Raw genomic sequence first — 16,833 nt, 5'->3', positions numbered from 1 at the left:
TTGCACTGCTGCCACACGATTGGCTGATTAGATCATTGCATGAATATATAGGTGTAAATGTGTTCACAATAAAGTGCTCAGTGAGTGTATCTGTACATATAATTCATAATTTTTGTCTTCATACATTCCAGCATATAACCTATCCATAAGTTGTAAATGGCTATAATAAGTGTGTGGGTATAAAAAAGGATCTCATTTCTTATAAGGGTAAATTTCTTTCTGGTACAGGCTTAAGTACAAAGATTGCATGAAATTGAGTATGAATAGAACAGGATAGGTTTTTTGCTGGATTAAAGGAATAGTTCTCCCAAAAATTTAAATTCTCTCATCATTTACTCACCCTCATGGCATCTCAGATGTGTGACTTTGTCTTCTGCAGAACACAAACGAAGATTTTTGGAAGAATATTTCAGCTCTGTAGGTCAACGCAATGCAAGTGAATGGTGACCAAAACTTTGAAGTTCCAAAAAAAACAAAAGGCAACCTAAAAGTTATCTATAAGACTCCAGTGGTTTAATCCATGTCTTTTTAAGTAATCTAATTGATTTTGGGTGAGAACAAGCCAAAATATAACTCCTTTTTCACTGTACATCTTGCCATTGCAGTCTTTAGGCACGATTATGATTTCAAGCTTGATTACACTTCCTAGCACCTGACGCATGCACAGAGCGCTAGATGGCGTTAGGAAGTGTAATTGAAATCGCTTGAAGTCACGATCGCCAAAGAGACTGCTGATGTCAAAATTTTAAATATAGTGAAAAACGAGTTATATTTTGGTCTGTTCTCACCCAGAACCGATTGGATTTCTTCAGAAGACATGAATTAAACCCCTGATGTCTTATGGATTACTTTTATGCTGACGTTATGTGCTTTTTTTGGAGCTTCAAAGTTTTGGTCACCATTCACTTGCATTGCGTGGACCTATAGAGCTGAGATATTCTTCTAAAAATCTTTGTTTGTGTTCTGCAGAAAAAAGAAAATGGCATGATTTTCATTTTTGGGGGAACTATTACTTTAATGATGTTTCTGCTTAATTAGTGCAGGGTTTGTTAAGGCAAGCATCAGTATTACTATTACTAATTCTTAGTGATTTGATTGAACCCCTAACCCTTAGTACTAAACTTTGGTGCATAACTCATCCCACACCGTTTATGCTACGGACATGAATGATGCCTCAAATCCTGTAGCTTGATGAGGAGGGTTGTGCCATTACTTTTCCAAGCAATCGGATGTACTGTACAATTTTCACCTGGCAGACAATAAACAGGAAAAAAATCACATAGACTTACATTGAAGGGAGGGACCTGATCTATAGACCAGAATATCAGGGACAATTGGAGCCAGTAAGCCACATAACAACCACCCAGAACACCCTAGAAACAACATAGCAATGCTTTAACAACCACCCACATCAACCTAGCACAGTGGTGGCGAGATTTGCAGAGGCAAGCACCATTCTCATTTTGTTCAGATAATGTAAGAATCTAGTATGAGTTTGAAATTATGCCTTGGAGGTCAGAGATTGTCATTTATCAGTAATGTTGCTTTCATTTTGTTTAAGTATGTGTTCAATGTATTTATTTAATGTGTAGTTTCATTGAGGTAGAGTCCAGGTTAAGTCTCAAGTCTTTCAAGGTCAAGTCTAAGTCAAGTCTCAAGTCTTTGGTCACAAGTCCAAGTCAAGTCTTAGTTCTTTATTTATTTATTTATTTATTTATTTTGCAATAGTTCTTTATCTGCAGCTGGTTAGTTTAATAAACCCTGTATAAGGCTAATTCAATTTTGTTAAAACTGACTACTTTCAGGGATTGCATTGTTTATTTATTTAACCTTGTCTAATAAAGTATATAAGGTTTTACTTTAATCGTGTGTTTATTTTTGTACAGTAAACAATCAATAAACTATACATTTTTGCATTAAAAGAGAACAGATTTTTTCACAGAATGAAAACTAGCTTTGTCCATAATTCTGTAGGGCTTTAAAGCCCTTTATTCTATTTTACATTTGCCCTTATGAAAATGTACCATAGTTTTTATAGTTTAAAAAGTGGTATTTATTTGTAACAAGACCATGGTAACCTCAGGTAAAACCAAGCATGAATCTTCACTACCATGGTAAAAATGTAACATAATTTCTATAAAACAAACTTTGACATTTTTGTAAAGAAAAACAGTATCCTAACGTCCTGGTTACTTGCGTAACCTCCGTTGCCTGATGGAGGGAACGAGACGTTGTGTCGATGTAGTGACACTAGGGGTCACTCTTGGGAGCCCGAAACACCTCTGGTCTTTGATAAAAGGCCAATGAAAATTGGCGAGTGGTATTTGCATACCACTCTCCCGAACATACGGGTATAAAAGGAGCTGGTATGCAACCACTCGTTCAGGTTTTGTGCTGAGGATCCGAGACAAGGTCCTGGCCATTTCAGCGGGTAGTCCAGCGTTGTGGCAGGAGGGACACAACGTCTCGTTCCCTCCATCAGGGAACGGAGGTTATGCAAGTAACCAGATCAAGAGAAACCCTATTTTTTATGATCTTGACATAGATTCTTATCACAAAATTCATCATAAAATACAATAACAGAGGGTAACAGGTGCATAGTATGGCCACATGTAGCATTAGCATCGTGAATCTTTGCCATTGATGCAGATTGTAAACATTACAAATTACACATAATCTACTGCATACAGTATACTTTCAATCACCCATATCTCCCTACCCCCTGTCTTATTTTATTTTTCCTCGTTCTATGCAAATCAGTGCGATAAGTGGGTGTAAACCCTTTTTTCATGTTTTTTTGTTGACATTTTATCATGAAGGCACTCTCTCATTGCTATGTGTGTGAGTTTGTGAATTAATTTTATGATCATAGCTTTAGTTGGGGAATTCAGATGATGAATGGCATGTGGTTGACACACCCAACCAGTCGTGTAGTGTGCGCTTGGCTTAAAGCAGCTTTTTCTCTAGAACTGATATGACTAGTCTTCATCTCATGACATAATTTTAAACATTTTTTTTTCTATAATAATTTTTATTTTATTTTTTAATAAAAAATAATTTTTTTAACAAGTGAGTTAAGTTTTAAATTAAAGGAGGGACCCAATTTAGAGACCAGAATATAATTGAGACTTGGGGGTGGGATCTTTTTACTTGAGCCAGTAAGCAACCACCCAGAACCCCCCAGTATAGCACTAAAACCAACTACATAGCAGTCTCTTAAAAAACACCCAGAACACCTTGGCAACCACAGAAAAACACCCTGACAACCACCCATGACACCCTTGCATCGTAGCGGTGAGTTTTGTATGGGCAAGCACAACTTACACTTTCTTTGGGAGATGTAAACATGTGAAAAGTTATGTCATGATGTGAGTGTTATTTCATAGATCCACCTGGACATGCACATTTCAATGTCTCTAATATTTTAGCTCATATTGTTTTCAATCAGACTAGTTCTTCACTGTTAATCTAGTAATTGCTCATTGCTATATGTTTATTCACTATGAGCTATTTTGATCTCCCAGTTCATCTTTGGCTCGACACATGATCAGAGGCTCCACGTTCACCTCCTCCCCCAGCACTGAAGAGCTGACAGCCCCCGACCACACCTCCACCTCTGAGACAGCAGACAGCAGGCACAGGAGCTGGACTTCCTGCTCCTGTAACTCACACGACAGCCTGCAGACGCTCCCGGGCCAGCAAGCTCTGGACCTGCTAAACCATCGCCACATGCCCATGGGAGGCCCCATCGCTGAGGTGGAAATCGGGCCGGGTCTACCTGAGGACAGTCAATCCAGAGACGGTTCTGTACTCAGCCAGTCCAGACAGAGCTGGACCTACTCCAGCTCACTGTCCGACACATGCGAGGGCAGTTACGGGACAGTCGAACACAAGACCACAGATCCCTCTGCCTCTGATGGGCAGAACAGCACAGATCCTGCGTATAAAATGATCAACTCCAGCACAGAGAAAGGACTCATAGGTGAGGCTCTGCCCACCACAGAAACCTCCACACGTGTCGTTGTGTCACTTTTCGAAGTATTTTTGAAAATGACACCAACAGATTTCACTGTCCTTTCTTCAGAGATTGGATGATAAATGTGCAGCTCTTTTGGCTTGTGCTGCTCAAGGATTGTGTTTTTACATTTCTAGGGTACATTTTTCTTGACATCAATAGAAAGTTTCCCCCCACTGGCTCCTCTAACTGCCCTGTTGCTCATTTAGAAGGCACTTTCCATGAATAGATACAAATTAGTGTCCCATTACTTTTCACATAGTCTTTAGAGACAGAACTATTACATACATTAGATCACTGTTTCTCAACCCTTGAGTTCTCAACAGCACTTGTCAACTAAACTATTCAACCCTGTACCACTGCTACTGTTGGGAATTTACAAACCAACATTTGGTCCCAAACTAATAAGCTCCAAATGAGTGGTTCTGTTTTTATTTAATTTGATTATGTTGATTGCTGGAAAATAACGGTTAACCAGGGTTTTAATCTGGGTTTAAAAGTGTAAAGTTTAGTCATATTTAGTCCAATATTTTATATAGTTATATTAAGTCCTATATTTTGGTAACACAGTTGCAAATATTGCAAAGCACATGTCAAATACATAGAAAATATCACATTTCACTTACCATTTGAACATTTGTGACAAGTGATTTCATTTTTAAGATTTTGTACTCTACTCATGGAAAGTGCCAGAAAGCAGATCTTGTCATCATTATACATTATTAAATAAAACTCACATAAAGAATTGGAAAACTAAAGATAAGCACTTTATAAATGCAAATCTACTTGTGTCATGACTCTTGCATGCTGCTTTATTTGAAGCTGTCAGTTTCTAAATCAGCGTCTTTTTGATTTACAAACTATTGATTATAAGTATATAAGGTAATATAAACCTATAAGTTATCCCATTTCTTTAATTGATGTTTGGCTTATTTGTGTTTTGTTTTTTCTTTCTGTGCTCCCTCCCCTTTCATCACGGTCACTTCCTGTCCCTCTCCACCTGCTTCCTGCCAGTGTATTGTGTCACATCGCCCTGCAAAGACAATAGGTTCAAAGCAGCACCCCCCACTCCGCCGGGCTACCAGGATGTGCATTTGCAGGAGGGAGGAGTCTTACGCCTGCCACACTTAAAGCCGCCCGTGTATAGCGTGGCATTGCAGAGGTGCAAGCTGCGACAGAGCCTGGCAGAGCCGAGACTTTCCAGACCGCACAGTGTTATTCTGCTGCCTCATGCAGATAGTGAGAAGGGTATGTGGCCAAATGCTGCAAAGCCCAAAAACACACTGACAGAGTGTCGTTTGTCATGCCAAAATAAGAAGAAAGAAATAAGAAACAATATTTTCAGAAAGAAAATTAAACCTATTTTGAAGACACTTAGATTTTTTTTTTTTTTTTTTTTTTTTGGCATTGTTATATTTTTATGAAAATAAATCACATCCCTCCTCCCATTTGTCATTACTGTAATAGCAAAAAAGTATAAAATACATATAGGAAAATACTTAGGGGCCAGTTTAAAATGTGCTTAATAGTCATTAAAATAATGTTACAACAAAAAAATCTTAATGGTCCTAAAAATATACTTTTTTCTTTATACAAAAATATGATTGCTAGTTTTTACTGTTTTTGTAATATACACCTGCCTTCTCATCATTGGGTATAAAAACATTTTACTGACAGATTTAGGAATCCAAAAACACTGTTGTTGTTGTTGTTGTTTTTCTGAGTGTGTTCTTATGCTGTGATTGTGTCTGTTGCTGTGTATCGAAGTGTTTGTTGTGTTTTTAAGAGAGGGTGTTCAATGCAGTGCCCTCCAGGCAATGATTATTTTAGTAACTAACAGAGTGAATTAACTCTTGAATTTGTTTAAATGACCCTTGTTTGGCATATTGTCCTGTTAGTATATTTAATATTAGTGTATAGTATCATGCTTCTTGTATTAATAGTCAGTCTTTGTTTGTGTTTCAGATGAGCAGGTGTCTGCAGTGTGACTCCAGATGTGTGTGATGGACTGAACATCTGCCCTTCACGCTCAACATGATCATCTCAACATAAACAGTGCAGAACAAACATGAAGACAACCATTTACTCAAGTTAAACAAGTTCATGCCATAGAAGATACTGATCATGTTTACAGCAGTGAAGATGTCACTTAATCTGTCATGATGGGAGCTGTTTTCTTTCTGTTCTAAATCCTCAACAAACTCATCCTGCAAAAGAAAGAGTTTTCAGTGACTGCTAAAATTTCTGGAATATTGTGTATTGCCATCGCATTCTTCTGATACCTCATCAAATACAGAGCTTTAAAATACTCAATGGACAGTGTCATTTCAATCATTACATGAATATGACATGTCAGAACATCTTATGAATGAAGCCTGTCATTTAACTTGAGATACACTGGCTGTGTTCAGAATGGAACACTAGATTACCGTACACTGTATACTGTCTACTATTTTTTAAAACTAGTAAGTGAAACATTATGCATTATGGCTGTCGAAAGGACTGGGAAACTAAATTTAAATGTTTCACTTAAATATGACCAAATATCGAATTATATAAAAATGTTACAGACTTTATTTCAGGTAGGGGAAAAAGCTACAAGACATCGGTGATCACCAGATTTTTTAAATTTGTGTTGTCTCCTACGTCCACAGGAGGACACAACCAATTCACATAAAACAAGCAGGACCATTTTATATTGTTTATTGCAAAAAACATAGGCTACCTAGCAAAAATGCATTCCATTTTAAACTAAAGTCCATAAAATTATAAAATCTAAAGAATTTTAGCCAGTTCATATTCTGAACAAAAAAGTGAAACAAGACAAGAAACGCTACTACAGGTACCATGATATTCAAAATAGTGATGGAGCCACTATGTTTTTTTTTAAATGAATTACAGTTATATGAATGGTAGTAATATTCCCAAAAATGAGTGGTATTCGGTTTAACATTTCGGTTTAACTCAGACTCTGTCTTACCAACGTAATGGCATGCATCTGAGCCCAGTGCTGCAATACAGGCTGTTTAAACAAGATGCTAGACAGAGGGCAACAGAAACTTTTCAACTTGACACATCATTTAAAATGCACTTCTTAGGGGGTGTTCAAACAGGCCACGTTTTTGTGCTAAAAAAATCTAGACACAGCACAGTGCATATAACAGAGCGCAGGTATCTCGAGATGCACTTTTAAATGTTGACGTTCTTTTTACGCGTTGCAGAATGTCTAAATAAGTGGCGCTCCTGCATAAGTCGCTATAAAATCAGCTGGACGGTCAACAGTCAAAGACTGATGCATCCAAATGGATGGATGCATCTAGCATGTTAGATGCATCCATGCACGGTCAAAGATGGATGCATCACACTAGATGGATGCCTCTAGCGCATGTTTACCTAGAAAAACAATGGTAAAGGGTGCAGATGGACACAAAAACAGTTCTGTGCCAGCTGCCCCTTATGCTGCAAGACGCTGATAAGGGAGCAAGACACAACGAAAAAAGACCTCCATCCAAGTCATCTTCAGTGCTTGGCACACATCTAAAATTAAAATGCAAATTTTTTGCATTCGAATGTGCATTTTTATTTTAAATTCGATGAATATTAAAAAATGTATTTGACAGCCTTAGTATGCATTATTCCATGTTAAACATTTCAAACAGTGTTATCAAATTATCTCATCTAGTTGCATGTGAGTGCCATCCAGTTAAGGATTTGGAAATTCAATCTTGGAGAATTTGTTGGAAAATCTATCAGTCTGAGTAAATAATGAGTCGGTAAAAATAAAAGTAAAAATTATGACTGATATTACTTCTGATTCATTCATCACACTGGAAACGGAAGGCCAAGTCTCTGGAAGGCATGCTCTGTACAATACACATTTTGGCAAATGTAGTAATTCATCTGGGTGTTCTGTGCATACAGAAAATTGACATACTTTGCACAGTATAAATAATATATACTGCAGAAGAAGTAAGAGAAGTATACTAGTATGCTATTCCGAACATAGCCAATGTGATCTCAGATGTTTCTATGCTGAAGTTTACAAACTTAACAGCTTTTACAAATAATATGAACAGACAGCCTGGAATTGGTTACATTTTGCTCTTATAATAGACAAAGCATGTTATGTTGCTACAGATCTAACAGAAATGTTATGTACATTTTGATTACATTTGGGCAAATTAAGATTCCCATGTGGAAAAAAGCAATCCTGCTACATGACTTCCCCTCATATCGCTTCTAATATCTAACACGAGTATAGATCTGTTTAAATGTTCACAAGACACAAATGTTTATGGTAATGTTATAATGCATTGCTTTATGTTTTGTATAATAAGGCAGGTTTTATTTTTTTACGAGTTGATGAAAACAAAGATCATCTGTTTTTACTGCAGCTGCACATCTGCATTGACTGTTGGACTGTAATGCTTTATGATTTTGCAGCACTGAGTGTGTTTACACAGATTCTTACCATTTGTTTACAGTGTTTCTTAGAGCTAATGGTTGTCGATTTTAAAACTGAATTACACAATTGTGCTGTGTGTGGTAAGAAGTAACATGTTTTTTATGCAATAAGGATTGTGTGGACGCAGCATTGGGGACTTGACCTCACCCTACATTGGATTTGTACAGTGTCAGTTATTGGATTAGCTACTCCTGTTGTTGTATATAGTGACCAAGAAATCATACAGCTTGACAAAGGAAAATATATTTATATGCTAGATGTGCATTTTCATTCCAAGTTAGTTAATGCTCTTTGGAAAGTACATTTTGTATAAAATGCAAATGGTTTAATAGTTGTTGCTCTGTAAGCAAATTAATACATTTGTACATGGACTTAGCTGTATAGGGTTAAAACAAGACAAAAATATATTATATTAAGGGATATAACTGGAGTATTACATATTATGATGAACCTGTCTGGATTTTTATTATTATTATTATTATTATTTTGCAACAATGTTTTTGCTTAATAAGCATATCTTTTTTTAACGTATATTTTTGTTGTAAATTAATGTCACTGATCATGTACAGCTGAGAAGAGAGTGCTCTATAAAGACTATTTTGAATATTTTGTTAAATAAATCTGGGCTTGTGACTGCTCCTGTAACTGGACAGGAATTCTGTTATGATTTATTTTCTGTCATCTACATCCTTTGTTCTTGCCTTTAAAATATCAATTTTGCTGCATGTTTGTTTTATTAAAACTGCAATTGCAACAATTAGTTAATTATTATTTATGAATGTTATTGCATATCTTCGTGGTTTAATACAAGTTAAGCTCCGTGGAGAGCATCTGTTGCATGCTACCAATTACCACAGAAAATAATTTTAAATAATTTAGTTTATAAAAACAAACAGAAACCCATATACTGAATTGCACTACAATAAAAGTTAATGGTGTAACCATTTAACACTTGCTAATTGTCAACACTTTTTAAGTCATTAATAATTTTTTTATTACAAATTGTCATCCGAGTCAATCCCGGAACTTTAATTTAATCAGTGTGTAGAGCATAGTGTTTTTTTTAAAACAAATTTGTCTTTAAGGGGCCTTACTGCCACCATCTTAATTGGACTCGTGCCTCATTTGTAGAAGTGAATAATTAGAATGTTAATTATAAAAATAAATGAACAAAATATACAAAAATGTGAACTAGTAAATAAAATGAAAATTAATTTATACAAAACATTTTTTATATAAAATTTAAAAAGTGATTATATTATACAGTGGCAAAAAAAAAACAAAAAACCCTTTGAACCCTTTGGAATTACCTGCATTTACATATGTATAAATTGATTTAAAAATCTGGTTTGATAATGAACAAACACAGTCTATTTTAACTAATAACACAAATTATTGTATTGTTCTTGTACATATTGAATACATCATTAGAACATTCAAAGTGTAGGTTAGTAAAAGTATCTGAACACCTAGGCTAATGATGTCAACAAAAGCTAATTAGAGTCAGGAATTGGCAAACCTGACATCTAATTAATGAAACGAGAATGGAGGTGTAGGTTAGAGCTACTTTGACTTATAAAAAGCACTCAAACATTTTGAGTTTGCTATTCACAAGAAGCATCTGTTAACGTGAACCATGCCTTGCAAAAAAGAGATCTCAGAAGACCTATGATCAAGAATTGTTTCTTTGCTTTAAACTGGAAAGGGTTACAAAGTTATCTAGAAGACCTTATAGATATTCATCTGTCCACAGTTAGACAAACTGTCTATACATGGAGACGATTTAGTACTGTGGCTACTCTCCCTAGAAGTGACCGTTCAGCCAAGATGACTCAAAGGGCACACTGCAGAATGCTCAATGAGCTAAAAAAGCTAAAGACTTGAAGGAATCATCGGAACTGGTTAACATCTTTGTTCATGAGTCTACTATATGGAAAACATTAAACAGGCTGGTGTCCATGGCAAGACACCATGAAGGAAGCAACAACTTTCCAACAAAACATTGCTGCAGGCCTGAATTTTGCCAAAGACCACACTGAGACTTCACAACACTACTGGGAAAATTTTTTGTGGACTGATAAAACTAAGGTTGAATTGTTTTGGGAAGAATACGCAGCACTACGCGTGACGTAAAAAGGGCATTGCATAGGGCATAGCATACCATCATGAAAACATCATCCCAACGGTTAAGTATGGTTCATGATTTGGGGCTGCTCTGCTGCTTTGGGGCCTGGACCACTTGCCATCATCAAGGGAAAAATGAATTCCCAAGTTTATCAAGATATCCTACAGGATAATGTCAGGATGGCTGTGGGCCAGCTGAAGCTCAGTAGAAGATGAGTGATTCAATGACCCTAAACATCAAAGTAAATCCACTACAGAATGGCTTCAAAAAAAGAAAATCCAGCTTTTGGAGTGGCCCAGTCAGAGCCCAGACCTTAACCCAATAGAGATACTGTGGAATGACCTCAAGAGAGCAGTTCACACCAGAAATCTTAAAGGCCCAGGTATACTTTGTTTTTGCATTTTCGGATCGGCTTGCGCCTGGTCGACTGCGTTGCCTTTGTAAGTCTTCTGACCGCAAGTGAATACCAATGCGTTTGACACATGCCCACTCCAACTTCTTTGTGATACTCTTTTAGTACAGTCAATAGCAGGCACATGCGTCAGCGACACGCAGAGGACCGCGTGTGGGGGTCAAGAAAATGTAGGTGGCATGCGGTCAAGCCGCACGGCTGTGCTGATGACGCAGTTTGCGTCACACATACTGTGCGCGGAATATTCCTCAATGCGGAATGATCCGCAACGCGGATACCCGAAGTATACTTTGGCCTTAAGAATATGGCTGAGCTGAAGCAGTTTTGTGAGGAAAAATGATCCAAAATTCCTTCTGAACATTGTGCAGATCTAATTCGCATCTACTGGAAACGCTTGGTTGAGGTTATTGCTGCCAATGGAGGATCGACCAGTTATTAAATCCAAAAGTTCACTTACTTTTTCCACAGCACTGTGAATGTGTTTAATAAAGTCATGAAAGATTATAATTGTTTGTGTGTTGTTAGCTTAAGCACATTGTTGTTTGTCTATAATTGTGACATTGATGAAGATGAGATTTTATGACCAATTAATGAACAAAACCAGCTAATTCCAAGGGGTTCACATACATTTTCTTGCCACTATATGCATATGGGATGCAGATAATTCACCACTGTTGCTCAGAAAAGCAATGGGACATAGTAGATATTTGTTTGAATATAGTACTAATTTCTCTTGTAATAAAGAAAGCAATAGATATCCTGTGATAGCAAACTTATATAGATATGAAATAATATAATTTATGGAAGTGAATATATATATATATATATATATATATATATATATATATATATATATATATATATATATGAGACACTTTTATTTACCTAGGGTCTCTAATGATCCAATACACTTTTGGTACCTAAACCATTTTACATTTTTGCAAATTGTTGCAATTTTGGCATTTTTCTTGTGTTACACTATTTGTGTTACTGTAAAAGATAGATTGAGGAATACTAAAGAGGTGTGGGCACAACTCAGTGGGTGAAATGAGGTCCCGGGTCTCTAAAGACCCTAAGTATGCATTTAAGGGTTAAATGTGAAAAAAGGAAAAAGAAACACTGCGTGTTTCCTCTCTCCGTACCACATGTCATTATTACAAGTGACCCAGCAACAACGTTTAAAAAAAATTTTTTAGGTTCACTTCTATAAAATTCCACATAAAACTACTCAAATACACATTACTCCCATAGATCTTGTTGGAAAAAGCAAACACTTGTCAGAGAAATGGTGTACAGCAACAACCACTGAGATAGGTAGCCATATGGAGCTCAAGTTCCACCGAAGCTAATCAGAGCTGATGCTGCCTTCAAGTGGACCTGGGAAGCTCGTACCGCCAAGTTGGGCATTCGTTACAACAACATGTCACGCATTCAAGTGGGAAACAAAATACGGAAGAAAAGAAATACACAATGAATGATGGGAAAAGCTCTTTTTCTGTTGTACCAGTGAATAAACTTAAATAAATACACTTGCATCACTTATTCACAACATATTTGAATTATAAATGCATGGTATCTAACAGATTATTTATTAATAAGCCTAAAACAAACCACGAAAGGTGAGTCAATAGTTGGCTGTCATATATAACAAATGAATATTAAAATAATGTACAGAAGTTGAAACCTGTCGACACGCCCCTTTCGACATTCCATCTCAGCAACTTGTGTATCATCTTGAATTCCAAGTTTCCCACTTGTAAGTACGACTTCGCTTGATTGTTCATGTGCTCGGAACTCGTAATTATGATATTTCTGACTCCACTTGAAGGGCACAAGAGTCTGGGCAGTATCTGGGCCTGTGTGGGTCATAACGCCCTAGTACAGTGATGGGGACACTAAACTAGTTGTGGGGAATTTGATTCATCCCAGTAACTCGTTCTTTTTTATTTTTTATTTTTTTATCCATTCACCAGAAAGATTTGTTCAGATTCGTTCATTGACAATTTCTTCAAATTACGCCTTTGCAACAGTAGCTGGTGGCAAATTACCCTCTTTTATGTTTTGAATGAGTAATTGCATTTAACCAAAAGCACACACGACCAGAATAAATAGAATTATCCTTTATTAAAATTTGCGTGGCTAAAATTCTGCTAAGAGATTTCAGCACTGCAGAGCATCATAAGCGTGTCCCCACAAATGAAAACAAATCATATTTATCATATTGTGAACTGCTAAGCACATCTTTGATCAAGTTTGACAAAAAAATACAACAATACTAGCCTAAAAAGTAATTATGAGTTTCAATAACATCCACATGTCCTTGTAATTTGTGGTCTCACTCATGTTTTCTTAATTTACCGGCCTCTCTTTAGTTGCGTCCGAAAACTGTAAAATTCTGCCTTCGGCTGCTGTATACAGAGGTAAGATGAAAATAAGTTGCTTTAAAATTGTGACCAGCTTTCTTAACTTAAGAGTTCCATTTATTCAAAAACGCTGTAGATTAAGCCATTAAATGGCAGCAAGTCAACTGTGTTTTCAGATGCAGCCTTCTTGTTGAACAAGATTGCTGAATTGAACAAACGACTTGCCTCCACCTCATGTTCAGTCAGTCAGCAGATCCTTGTTCATGAACGAGATGACTGATTCATTCATTTCATTTGTGAATGGGGATTTCTGCATATCATGCCTTTGTGCCATTAGATAGCAGTTACAAGATTACTTGTACACTTACCAGTACATTAATTTAGTTCATGAACAAAATGTCTTGTCTCATTCAGACTCAAATGACCGACTATTAGTTCAGTGAAAGGGTGTATTCATTCAATTGTCAAACCATTGATATGATCCTTCACAGCCTACACTCTAATGCTATTTACTCACACTGTAGTCAGTCTTTACATGCATGAAAAGCCACCAAAGTAGTCTCACACTCTCATAAAGGGAAAAACTTCAGTGAACAAGAAATATGAGTCAGTGTATGGAGGTGAACGAGAATGATATGTTCAATTAAAAGATTTGTTCAAAAAGACTGATTAATTCACAAATGAAACATCACTAAACTATACTGTAAAAAGGCACCGTCCTTCAGATGAGACATTACACCAAGGTCCTGAATCTCGTGGTCGTTAAAAATTCCAGGTGTTCCGGTGTCCTGGCCAAATTCCCCCACTGGCCCTTATCAGTCATAGCCTCCTAATAATATCCATCTATGAATTAGCTCTATCACTCTACTCTCTCCTCTCCACCAAAAGCTGGTGTGTGGTGAACACTATGGCTGCTGTCGCATCATCCAGGTGGATGTTGCACACTGGTGGTGGTTGAGGAGAGTCCCCTGTTTCCTATGTAAAATGCTTTGAGTGTAGTGTCAGAAAAGCGCTATATACGTAAGTGTAACATTCATTCATTCATTCATAGGATTGGTCAGAAATGCTTTTAAGGCAGGGCTTAGTGAAGGGTCAATTATTTAAAAGATTGTTAAACATTATTTCTTCATGAAAGAAATACTGTATGTTTGCTATCATGATTTGCACCTTCATTGTTGATTGTTGCACAGTCAACCCAACCAAACACCACAGACATTTGGTTTTTCTTTCTAAATGTGTTTTAACTGTTGGATCATTAAATTGCTTTACAAAAAAAGTGTGAATTGGTTCGACCAAATAATTTTTCTGGTGAGGATCATTACTGTGGTTCTTTGAAGAAAAATGCATGTAGTTCCTCATGTATATCAAATCAAATCAAATCCCTTTATTGTCACTCAACCACATACACAAGTGCAACAGTGGATGAAAGTCTTGGGTGCAGTTCCAAGCAACATAGCAGTATGACAATTACAATAAACATCTGATTTACACATAACACAGTTTACACATCTTGTTACACAACACAATATACAATATACACCTAATAATATACAATATACAGTATACACAAAACAAGAAGACTGTATACAATAACAATTATATACAATATACAGTATACACAAAATAAGAAGACTGTATACAGTCATGTAATCAGTGGAAATAAATATGAAGTGTTGTGTTGACATTCAGCTGTCGGTTGATAGTCAGTTGCCAGAGTGTTATTAAGAGAAGTATAAAATGTGAGTCCAGTCTGAGGCTAATAAAGTGCGGTGCTGATATATGTATCATGAGCGATCAAGAGTTCTAAAGTCTGATTGCTTGGGGGAAGAAGCTGACATGAAGTCGGCTGGTGCAGGTCCTGATGCTGAGATACCGCCGGCCTGATACACAAGGTGTCAGTGTCCATTCATTCCTGAAGCTTCTGTCCTAGCCTTCTGTTAGTGAATCTCAAATATGAAAACTGGAAAATGCTATTATATGAGTATATTATCTGAGCATGATTACACATTTCATTAAGACTCAGGCTGGCAGATTGGTTTGTGCTAAAACAACTCAATTATGCAATTGTTGAAGCCATGATCATATTTGTCACAATTGTGTTTGTCCTCATTGTCTCTTTTCCTCCTCCATAGATCTCCTTTATACATTGCCGGTAATAATGTGCTTCCTGTACTTTCTAGGGTGTGAGGACTTGTTGAAATCATGTAGTGCTTGACAAAACATAACAGAACATACTGTAGATCAGGGGCATAACTACAGGGTGGGCAGCTGCCCTCGGGCCCGGGGTGAGAGGGGGCCTGTGAAGGTCGACCAAAAATAATTAAAAACAACTGCGGGCCCAATGGGCAATGAAAAATTACCGAGGCTGAATCAACAGGTTCTTTGCACTGGGTGCACTGGGGCCCGTAAGTCAAGTCTCGTCAAGTCATTTTTATTTGTATAGCGCCTTTCACAACACACATCGTTTCAAAGCAGCTTTACAGAAAATCATGCATTAACAGAAAATTAAACCGTAATATCTATAAAGTCTTAGAGTCATCATTGTGTAGTTTGATTAAATATGATTATGAAGTGTGTATAAAAATAAGTAATTAAATAATAATTGTATTTAGAAACCCAGTGAGCAAGCCAAAGGCGACTGTGGCAAGGAACACAAAACTCCATAAGATGTTGGTTAATGGAGAAAAATAAACTTGGGAGAAACCAGGCTCACTGTGGGGGCCAGTTCCCCTCTGGCTAACAGCATGAATATAATGCCAATATTAGTTATTTATGTGCAGTGCAAGTCATGGTTTAAAATTAGTAAACTAAGTAAGTGTTAAGGGCCAGTGTTTAAACAAAGATTTTTTTAAGAACTGTAAGATTAATGACGAATATCTCAGCAAAAAAGAAACGTCCCTTTTTCAGGACACTGTATTATAAAGTTAATTTTGTAAAATTCCAAATAACTTTATAGATCTTTATTGTAAAGGGTTTAAACAATGTTTTCCATGCTTGTTCAATGAATCATAAATAATTAATTAACATGCACCTGTGGAACGGTCATTAAGACACTAACAGCTTACAGATGGTAGGCAAATAAGGTCACAGTTATAAAAACTTAGGACACTAAAGAGACCTTTCTACTGACTCTGAAAAACACCAAAAGAAAGATGCCCAGGGTCCCTGCTCATCTGCGTGAACGTGCCTTAGGCATGCTGCATGGAGGCATGAGGACTACAGATGTGGCCAGGGCAATAAATTGCAATATCCGTACTGTGAGACGCCTAAGACAGCACTACAGGGAGCCAGGAAGGACAGTTGATTGTCCTCGCAGAGGCAGACCACGTGTAACAACACCTGCACAGGATTGGTACATCCGAATATCACACCTGCGGGACAGGTACAGGATGGCAACAACAACTGCCCAAGTTAAACCAGGAATGCACAATCCCTCCATCAGTGCTCAGACTG

At 37.0% G+C, this 16,833-nt stretch overlaps 1 pseudogene; it reads left to right on the top strand.

Moving 5' to 3' along the window:
* LOC127429172 (rap guanine nucleotide exchange factor 6-like) overlaps positions 1–9,130 on the top strand; it is a 147,148-nt pseudogene extending 138,018 nt beyond the window's left edge.
* The last annotated feature ends 7,703 nt before the right edge of the window (positions 9,131–16,833 follow it).

The sequence above is a fragment of the Myxocyprinus asiaticus genome, chromosome 38 (assembly GCF_019703515.2).
Source record: "Myxocyprinus asiaticus isolate MX2 ecotype Aquarium Trade chromosome 38, UBuf_Myxa_2, whole genome shotgun sequence".
Lineage (NCBI taxonomy): Eukaryota > Metazoa > Chordata > Actinopteri > Cypriniformes > Catostomidae > Myxocyprinus > Myxocyprinus asiaticus.
Note: the sequence above shows the minus strand (reverse complement) of the source record. Positions and strands in the feature narration are given on the sequence as shown.